Source organism: Thunnus albacares, chromosome 21 (assembly GCF_914725855.1).
Source record: "Thunnus albacares chromosome 21, fThuAlb1.1, whole genome shotgun sequence".
In the NCBI taxonomy this organism is placed as follows: Eukaryota; Metazoa; Chordata; class Actinopteri; order Scombriformes; family Scombridae; genus Thunnus; species Thunnus albacares.
The window spans coordinates 21,030,019-21,039,744 of record NC_058126.1 but is presented as its reverse complement, the minus strand read 5'-3'; the positions used below and the strand labels follow the sequence as shown (position 1 = coordinate 21,039,744).

The 9,726-nt window shown below is 41.5% G+C and overlaps 1 long non-coding RNA gene across 1 annotated transcript; it reads left to right on the top strand.

The window, feature by feature from the left end:
* Window positions 1-301: 301 nt before the first annotated feature.
* Window positions 302-4,129, top strand: LOC122972093. The gene is made up of 3 exons (XR_006399633.1): window positions 302-733; window positions 3,803-3,863; window positions 4,054-4,129. It is a non-coding gene; the product is annotated as an uncharacterized LOC122972093 (long non-coding RNA).
* Window positions 4,130-9,726: the final 5,597 nt, after the last annotated feature.

Below are 9,726 nucleotides of genomic sequence, written 5' to 3'. Positions count from 1 at the left end.
TTTTTGACGCCTGCCAAGCAACAGAGACATCATTGACTTGATAAGGACTTATTGACAGTTTTACTACTGTGCATCATATTACAGCGCAAGAAAGCTCGGCACAGCTAAAATGCTAATGGTTCACAGCTCCTTGCTGCAAGCAATAAAAGAACATTATGAAAAAATCTTTATGCAAGCGCTAACCCAATTCTGTGTCGTTGTAGTGGAATGTACATGCCACTTGCTCTTTCTGTGCAGGTTTGCCTAAAGAAGCATCCTGGGAATGTGGTGATGCTGTCAGAAGCCGGAGGGCCAAATCTGACAGGAATGTGGCTTCAACATGAAGACTTGCTATATGAGACTCTTGCTGAGGAGTCTGCGGATCTGTCACAATTCCTGCCTCAGTTCTGTTTATTCTCTCTCTTCCCCTTGGTTTTGCCATTCTACACCTGTCCACCAGATGCCCCCAGACTTTCTTGCCTGCTTCCCTTACCCACCTGCTCACCTGTTGGCACTCCCCAATTATCTTCACCTGCTGTTAATTATCTCTTCAGCCCCAGTTGCTTATATACCAGTCCTCTATCATTCATTCCCTGCCCTGTTTGTCAATGTAGCTTTGTTGTATACTTGAGCCCCTTTTCCTCAATCTGTTCTGATTTGGGGTCTGCATTTGGTTCCTTCTCCTGTTTGCTACATCATACCCACACCTGTGATAGGGCCTGCAGATTTCAGTGTTCAAATTCTGGGCTTTAAAGTAATAATTTGATGTTATATCAATAAAGTACTAAAATAGTAGTGATTCAACCAGTTGAAAATTCATGAAAGCTTTAGCATTTCTTAACATGGATTACTGGGCAAACCTATAGAAAATCATCTTGTACACAAAAAGAAAGAGAATGGCTAGAAATACAAAGTGCAAAAACTCTACCTAACAACAAAGCTGTAGCTAAAAAGGATACATATATGTTATGTGAAAGGTGTTGTCTATAGTGACAAACATACAGAAAATTATCACCAACTCTGCAGTCCCCCTAAACTTTACAGAGACCTTTGGCATAGTTTAGCTTATTTCAGTGTATTTTTAGCCTATTATCGAGCCAGCAAACTCGGTCATCAACCCCGTTTCCAACAGGCAGCCGTTTTCAGCAAAACAAACAAAGCTCTGATTAAAACCCACTGTGTGCTAGCCATCTAGCACCAAACAACAGACAAAGACAGGGACTAGCTAGTGAAGAAACACCTGGCAAGGAAATCTATTTTCCACAGGAGTTGTTGGATATCAAAACAGAGATAAAAGGGGACTAACATTCATCAGGTGGTCAGAAATAATGCCAAATGAATGCTAATTTTGCTCCATGTCCACTTGATGTGTAAATAGGCAAGTGTTTGTTAGCAAGTCAGCCTTATAAACTTCATAGGTCATATTTTGTGTTTTCAGCTTGTTCCCATGCCCCCAAGTGGCCAAAAAATCAATTAATGTAGCTTTAAAGACATCAAAACATGATTTTTAAGATCCACATAGCAATTGAATATGGCCTTAGCATGCTGCATAAAAAGCTACAAGCAGGAAAGCCAGAGTATGCTATTGCCTATTTTTAAAGAGAAAGCAACGACATGCAATCACACATCTCAGGCCCTCAGCTTGCAGCACATTTCTGGTCTTTCAATAAAACATACTGGAGACAACAGGCAGCTTTAAATGACATGCTTGTCTGAGGCCCTCTACTGTGCAACACCTTCAGGATTTCTCATAATGGTCAGCTCCCCATGTCCCTCGCCTTCATTTCGTCAATGTGCCACTGGACAGTTAAGTCTAAAGATACCTGACACCATATGTTTCCCTGTGCAGTAATGACTGCTCCTAGCACTGCTTTTATGGCAGCCAGCCTCTGGAGGCTCAGTGATCAGGGACATGTCCAGGCCTCAATTAGAGCTGCAGGAAAGAGCCATCCTTGCTTAGCCTCTTTTACATGATTAACACCTTGCTGGTACCGTATGTATTTACATTGTGCTGCAATATTTTAAAAATAATAATAATGTGGGCTGCAGTTTGAAATTTACAGCAAAATCTGTGAGGAGCAAAATATGAGCAGCAGTAGGTGAGGACAGAGAGGAAAGAGGAGAGAAAACAGAGAGAAGTAGAAGAAGAATGAGAGAGACAGAGATGAAGACGGAGAGAGAGAGAAACGAGGGAGACCAAAGGCATGTAGAGTTCACGATCACTTTGCTTGGCTGCACTGTGATTAAAGCAAGGAGTCCCTGGAGAGAGAGGCGGCTCCAGGCCTGCCCAGTCAGTTCTCTCACTCCCTTGATCTCCTCAGTGTCGCCCACAGAAACATACCGCCAAACCTTCAGGAAGGGCTCCTTTTATTGCGCTGGGTCCCCCATCGGCTCCAAAGAATCTGCAAAGCAAGCACAGATTGTCATGGCACGAGCTCCTCTCAATTTAGAGGAAGGAGGTCTGCCTTGGATGAGCTGCCGCCTGGATCGTGGAGAAGTTTTTTGATGTTTTAATGAAGATATCTTGCGCATATCTAAAAGAGTCTTGTTACACATGAACTTGTCATCCTAAAAAGGTAAAAAGAGAATTTTTTTCAAGTGATTTTCCAAAAAGTTTCAGCAAAAAAGAGGCTGGAAAGTGAAAATAAGCCTACTAAACCTTCATCAATCCCCTCAGGGAGCTCTATCCTCATTTGATTGAAGTGCCTATTCTTTCAGAAAAACTGATAATCAGAACCTTGCGGACTGGAAGCTAGGAAAAAGGAGATAGGAAAAGAAAATGTCACTCTCAATCTTAATTAAATTCGCAATCCACTGGCGGTGGGCTGATCAGTCTGTCATGTGCCTGGTCCCTCCCTTGACCTTTTTTCTTCTGGTCAAGTGACCTTCACTCCCTGTCTGTGGAGCGTCTGACAAGGAAGGAAAGCGCCTGAGGGGGGTGAGGGAAGAAAGGCCGTGACATTACACACATTCATACGGCACCGCAGCCTGGATAATTACACCGATACTCACTTAACATGCATTGCAGGCAAGCCTATCATTTATCAGCCGCATGACCTCTAGCGAAGGATCTCTTCCTCTGATCTGTCTAATTATTCCCCCCCTTTTTTTTCCTCTTTCTTCCGTCGCTTACTTTCTGCCATTGGTAGCAAATGGTAAAACCTTTTGTGTGTGCCGCCGTGTAATCTAAAACAAGTCAAAGTTGTAAACATCACAGCTGGCTGGGAGGGAGAATTTCGGATATGATTCACTGTTGTTTTGTGCAAGATTTAAATTAATTCCAGTAGGCCCACAGCTATTTTGTATTATTTCTTCCCCTATAAAAATACACTTATCCTTCTTTTCAGTTCTCATGCCTGTGGCCGATTGGAGCTCTATGGGGGGTTTATGGGTGTCACTGTAAATTTGTCGGAGACGGGGGAAAGTGAATCCTCCTAAATCTGGTTTAGATAGTGGTTTGACCCACACGTGGAGCAGCTGCTGTCCTAACAACTGGCCATACTTAATGACTGTTTTCACAGAAATGGGAACAGAGCACAATTATGGCTCAGGGAAACCTTTAAATTTAAAATGTTGATATTTGTCTCTTTAAAGCTTACTGTTCCACTTTACACATTGATTTCTTTAAGTCCTTAGGTACTTTGAAACATTGTCTTCATGCAAATCCTGATAAAACATTGTAAACATTGTAACAGTTGGTGCATTTATCTCATTGACCTTTCTGCAGAAAGACCAGAATGTGATGTACAAGCTGGAAAAAATGGTGTACAAATGTGTTTCTCGGTGCCTTTACTGACATTAAGATGTTTCTCATTCCTGGCAGGATCACTGTATACGCAGTGAAGAGCGTGGGGAGCCAGCCAAACAGTCTGAAAGAGAGAACTGTATGTAATATAGTATGTGCCATAAACCTGCAGCTGATATTTCTGGGTCACTTATCTGCAGGGAGCACCATGCACTGTTCTAACCTGTCAGCTTATTATGTAACACATTGGCCTACTTTACACTATATGCTCTCACTGTCTGTAATTTTCCACTCGGCCTATGTATTCCATGGGTTACCTATGAATGTAGGTGAAACTGACAGGATTTGAAGCAGGAATTTTTCAGTTCAAGCGCTTGGATGCAGAAGAAACCGCATGAAGAAAAGGCAAGCTAATGGTGTTAAAGCCTAACTCTGTCCATTTTCAGCCTGTATATATTCCATTTTCAGTTCATCCATGGCCTGGCAGCTTTCACTGTATTTTTCTTGCACTTCTTTATAGAGCAGCTTATGTAGACGGGCAGCTGGTTGACAAGGAGGACACAAAGAAGAGCTGAAGCAAAAGCCGAAAAGTGTTCCAGCGAAGCATGACGGAGGATACTTTTCATCTTCTTACCAACAGGCCTCACTGTAGATCATCTGCGCGCTTTGAGGGTTAAAGGAGTGTGCCAGTGGTTTTGCATGATTTAGTGCAAATCACAAGCAGTTTACATCACAGCTAAGCCATTTCAGATGCAAGCTGTTGTGTTATAGGAATTTAAAATCAGATCAGATTTTCAGATCAGACCATCTTTTCTCAAATTCATTCAATTAGCAGACTTTTGAAACTTGGTTAAGCTGTGTAATCCATCACAGTAAACATCAAGCTGCATTCATTTTTGTTAATGTTACATTACAGATACAGTATGATATAACAGTAAAGACAGTTCTTGAACAGCATTATCATGAAACAATTATCATCAAACCATCAACAATCAACAGGAAGTGCAATGTTGCCAGGAAGTCAGTGGGTTGGTTGCTACACCTGAGCTATTGAGTAGTTCCTGTTTATGGTGTAAAAATGCATGTACACTGATTACCTCAGCCCAAATCTGCTGTTTATGAAGCAAAATATGTTGTATGAGCCATGATAGCAGGTATAGCTAATGTCGGTCAATCCACCACTTTGGTCCAGATTGAACTGTTGAAATATTAGATGGATTTCCATGAAATTTCACATAAGCATTCATGATGAGTGTGTGGTTCTTAAAATTTTGTCCAGTGCCCCAATGTGGTTCACACACTGGTAACTAGAAGTTGCTCACTGGCTAATTATTAGAGTTTTTAATTAGAATCAGTCAGCATGATCAGGTCAGAATTTAGGATTTGGGTGAAAAACTTGAAAGAAGCTCTCCCTGTCAATAACTATAACTGATAGAAAGTCTTTCATATCTTTAATGGAAAGATTACCTCACCATGGGAGTTCCCCATAACACTTACAATACAGCACTTAGACACAAAATACATTTAAGCCTATAGCCCCCAGGAAGCCATTAAACACACATTCTGGCACATGGATATTAAAAAAGTGAAAAATTACCCTAGCAAAGCCACGTCAGAAGGAGGGAGAAGCCTCTGTCATGATTATTATATCCATCTGTAACTCAGCATCAGGCTGCCTCATACCGCAGGATGAATCCACTTTTTTGGCAAGATGCTAATTGATAAGAAAAGATGGACATGTGAGTGGGGAGAGCCGGGAAATGAAATGGATGAAGGTGGGGAAGTGTGGTAGTGAAAAGTAAATATTTGCAGCTCTCTATAAATCATGAGACTTGAACCATGCACAAAAAGCCATCCATCACAGCGGGAAAAGGCCTCGTTGAGGTTGAAAGGTCAAAGGGCTGAGTTATGTTAGAAGGTCTCTCCACTCCCAGGGGACAAATTTGACCGGTCCCCGGGTGAGACGAGACGAGGGTAAGCCAATCGCTTTTGTCCGCCAGCCCCGACCTATGGGTTTCCAGTCTGTTGCTATTGACCATATACCCGGGAAAAAGGTTCAGCGCAAATGGCCCCGGCGTAACCCTTGGCTGTTCTCAATCCTTCATCCTGAGTGATAGCTCTCTCCGCCGCATCAAGTCTTTTAATCCACACTCACTGTACTGCCTCACTTATATGTCAAAGTGAAAAAGTTGCGCTATGGCACTTTCCTGGTTCTTCACAGCTTCTTGGTCAATATTTCTCATCAGGTGGGGGGAGACAAATGACCTCCAGAGTATTGACCTTGTCGCAGTTATTGGCAAGAGGAGACAATGGCAGAATCTAAAGTCCCTGAAGTTCAATTTCTGCCCAGCGTTTCACATTCAGCTATTAAATATATCACCGTTGCTGCCACTTAATTAGATCATTACTACATTCCTAGAAGCATCCCTAAAATTTTATGTCTATGTGTAATGATTGAAATGATGCAGCAAGCACTTAGAAAATTTACAAAATTTGTAAATGATGCAAACCGTGTTAACATAAGCTGGCACGTAAAGGGTGATTTAAAAATTAATGAGCCTTTAAATTTTAATTCCAAATGCGATCCTAATCTCGCCATGAAGCGCTATCTCAGAATGTAACATGGCGTGAACGAGCCACAGATAGCACTCATGCAGTGGTGAAGAAGCAGAGGCGATGTGACAGAATTCATGTGACAAATCCACTCGCTGCTACCCAGGAAATATTCATCAGAAAGGAGGTTTTTAATGAAGCGCTGACGCCTAATGAATGCTGTTCACATCTCTACCCCCCCCCCCCTTTTTACATGAGCATCTCTGGAGAAGTGGCCTTGAATCCTGATGCATGATGATACTGTACCCGCATCACTGAGAGCTCCCTTTTAAGGATTCCTCCCTGTGTCAAATCCTCCTCCTCCACATGCAGAGCCAACAGTCTGGGGGACTATGGGGCAGGTTGTGCTTAATCAGCATTTCAAAGCCGCTCCACTGTCAATTATCCACGGCTGTGTTCCCTCCAGTCGGCGCACATGGGTTTCATTCGACTACAGGGATGTAAGGTCAATGTGTGTAACGTCTGAGGATGACATCACCCTCCCTGGGAGTCTGTGGTAGACATGGATTGAGAGGGAAAGAGAGACAAAGAGAGAACTGATTTCTGCATCTTCTATTTTCTCTGATCAAGTTGCTGCAAAAATCTTCCATTTTCATTGTTTACCATAAAGCAGCGTCTTAGGGCCGACGGTCACCCCGGGAGGCATTCATGTGTAGAATACAATTTAAAATTCCATCACTCAGTGTGAAGCTATGTTTTATATCTTTTCCATTAGCTCCAGGTGTCATATGAATACCATATGTAAAATTGTTTTGCATTTGTTATGCACACAGAGGGGACAATCTGTATGCTTTGCTGGCAGACTGTAGCATAATTCACTACTCACCCCATTGACTACTGAATATGAAACATGTGCTCAGTATCAAGCCACTTCTGTCACTGGGCCAGTGGAGTGTAGCTGGCATGCCAGAGTTTTCCCGGGACTTGTAAAGAGGCAGACTTTACGGTTTCAAACAGACATATTAAGGCAGTAGATCTCATACATTGCATTCAGGGGAGTGGTGGGGCTGCTTAGTAATTTCCATACACACTTCGTTCTTTCCCACAGTGTTTGGTAGCTTCTGGATAAACAATCTCATTCTATAGGTCTTCTGTGTTGCAACAGTTTTGGCCGCACTCCAGAAATATTTTGCACATTAAAAGTCAGATGTGAGGAAAGCCAGACGGGACATACCAGCTCTGAAAAAAAAACCCTCCCGATTTCATTCTGTGAAAGTGGTTATGACATAAGATGTGTTGAAAGTCTAATAGGCATCATGCACTCACAGAGGGCAGATGGAGTTTAGTTATATAGACATCTGTTACAGGCAGAGCTGCTCTAGAGGAAAGAAGTAATATTATTGGTAAACTTGGTAACTACCTTAGTGAGTAGTTAACTTGGGAAGCTAAAGTTATCTGAATTCTAAATAAAGATATATAAATTAAAGTGACATTATGTTTTTTATTCACTTAGGACCATGCTATTTATTAACTTGAGCAGCTGGGAGGTACTGTAGTTAGTAATAGATTATCAGCTGTGAGCATGGGACATGGGTCAGATCAGCCAGTGCAACTGTTTTTATCACTAGCAGCAGACAAAGTTAGTCTATTGCATGGTTGGTCGGACTGAAATATCCTAACAACTACTGGATGAATTGCCATGATATGTCATTTATCTCTATCATCAAGTTGACATTTTTCAATTTATCCAATACTTTGGTTTATGAGCAAATGCCTGCAAAACTAATGACATTCCTTAGTGTTTATAATTAGCAAGGGTTAGCATGTTAACATGCTGAACTAAAATGGTGAACATGGTAAACATTATACCCACTAAACAACAGAATGTTAGCATTGTCATTGTGAGTATGTTAGCATGCTTATGTTAGTATTTAGTTCATCTGTTTCTGACAGAGCTGCTAGCATAACTGTAGACTCTTAGCGTCGTTGCCTTATTTGGACCAACATTAGCATTGTGTCAATGAGACCACTGCATTGGCATAGCACTACACTACAATAGCCTCCTTGACGGCAACAAATTTTATTAAAACCAAAAAAATGCAGGGTGGTTTGGCAAAAACGTTTAACCTGGCTCTGTGTCTGTGAAGATTCTCAGTCTTCCAGGTCAAGTCAATTGCAACTGAAGGAGTAGACGACCCTACAGGGGTTAAATGCCTGGGTCTGCCCACCAATCAATCAGAACTGAAGAAGCCTTTTGGATGAGAGGTGTCTTCAAGAACGTAAAACAAGTCTAGTTGCTCTTGACTCAGCCCTCTGGATAGATTAACTTGGCTTAACTTTTGCCTCAATGCAATGTGACATCATCCAACACTAATCAAATTTGTGCAAGCACACATTCTTGGTAGATTACTTTGTAATGTGAATTCAGTATGTCTACTGTTTACTTTGCAATTTTTGAGACAAAATCACTACGATACATTTATAGAGTTGTAAAATCTTGTATTACACACCATTGTGCCATCAAAGTCATGTTTTAGTCAAACTGGACTTCCTGAATCGTATTTCATCACCTCACCAGTACCTGTAACGATACTCTGACACAACGTAGCCCCCTGTGTTCTTGGGGGCATTGCTATTGTCTGTCTAAACACCAGAACAATTTTATTTTAGTTTGTCCCCACAGAGCAACTCTCGTATTTATTTTCTTTCTATAATTTATCATTTTATTGTTGTTTTTTTCCTGGTAAATGTCTACAGTTATAATATAATAATATAATTCTTCCACAGGTGATGAAATTCAGATATGCCCTATTAAATCTCCTTGTTGGTGTCGTGATAAAAAATAAAAATCCTCAGTGACACATAAGAACATTTATTTAGCATAAATCTTGCTTATAGCCCCTAAATGTTCAGCCAAACTCCTGCATGCCACAACACCAGCCAGATGATATATGGAACACAAACTTTACCATCTAAATTGCTTCTCCACAATGCCAAGATGATGACAGAGATTAATTGGCTAAAGAGCTAAATCTTCCCCCCTTTCAATATGGTGGCACATCTCAGGTCACACGTCTCCAACTTAAAGGCAACATTTGTATTCCTGAGGAGCATCTTCTCTCGCCTGCTTTATGATATTACCGCCAGGAGACTGCAAGTAGGGGCCTCGTCTCCATGTGTGGGCTCCAATTCAACCATCATCCATTTCCTCCACTATCTTTTTATCATTACACCATCTAATAAATGTGCTGTGTGCTCTGTGATGCTGCATCATACATCAGACAAAGTGACCTGGGTCAGTGCATCGCAAACCACCAAGGTTACCCTCTCTCCCTCTCACACTTTCACCTACTGTTACCAAGAGAGGAAGAATATTTTTCATCTTTTGTCAGTCGGAAATATTCTCTGACAAAGTAATAACCTCTCCCACGTCCCTTTTGAATGTCTAA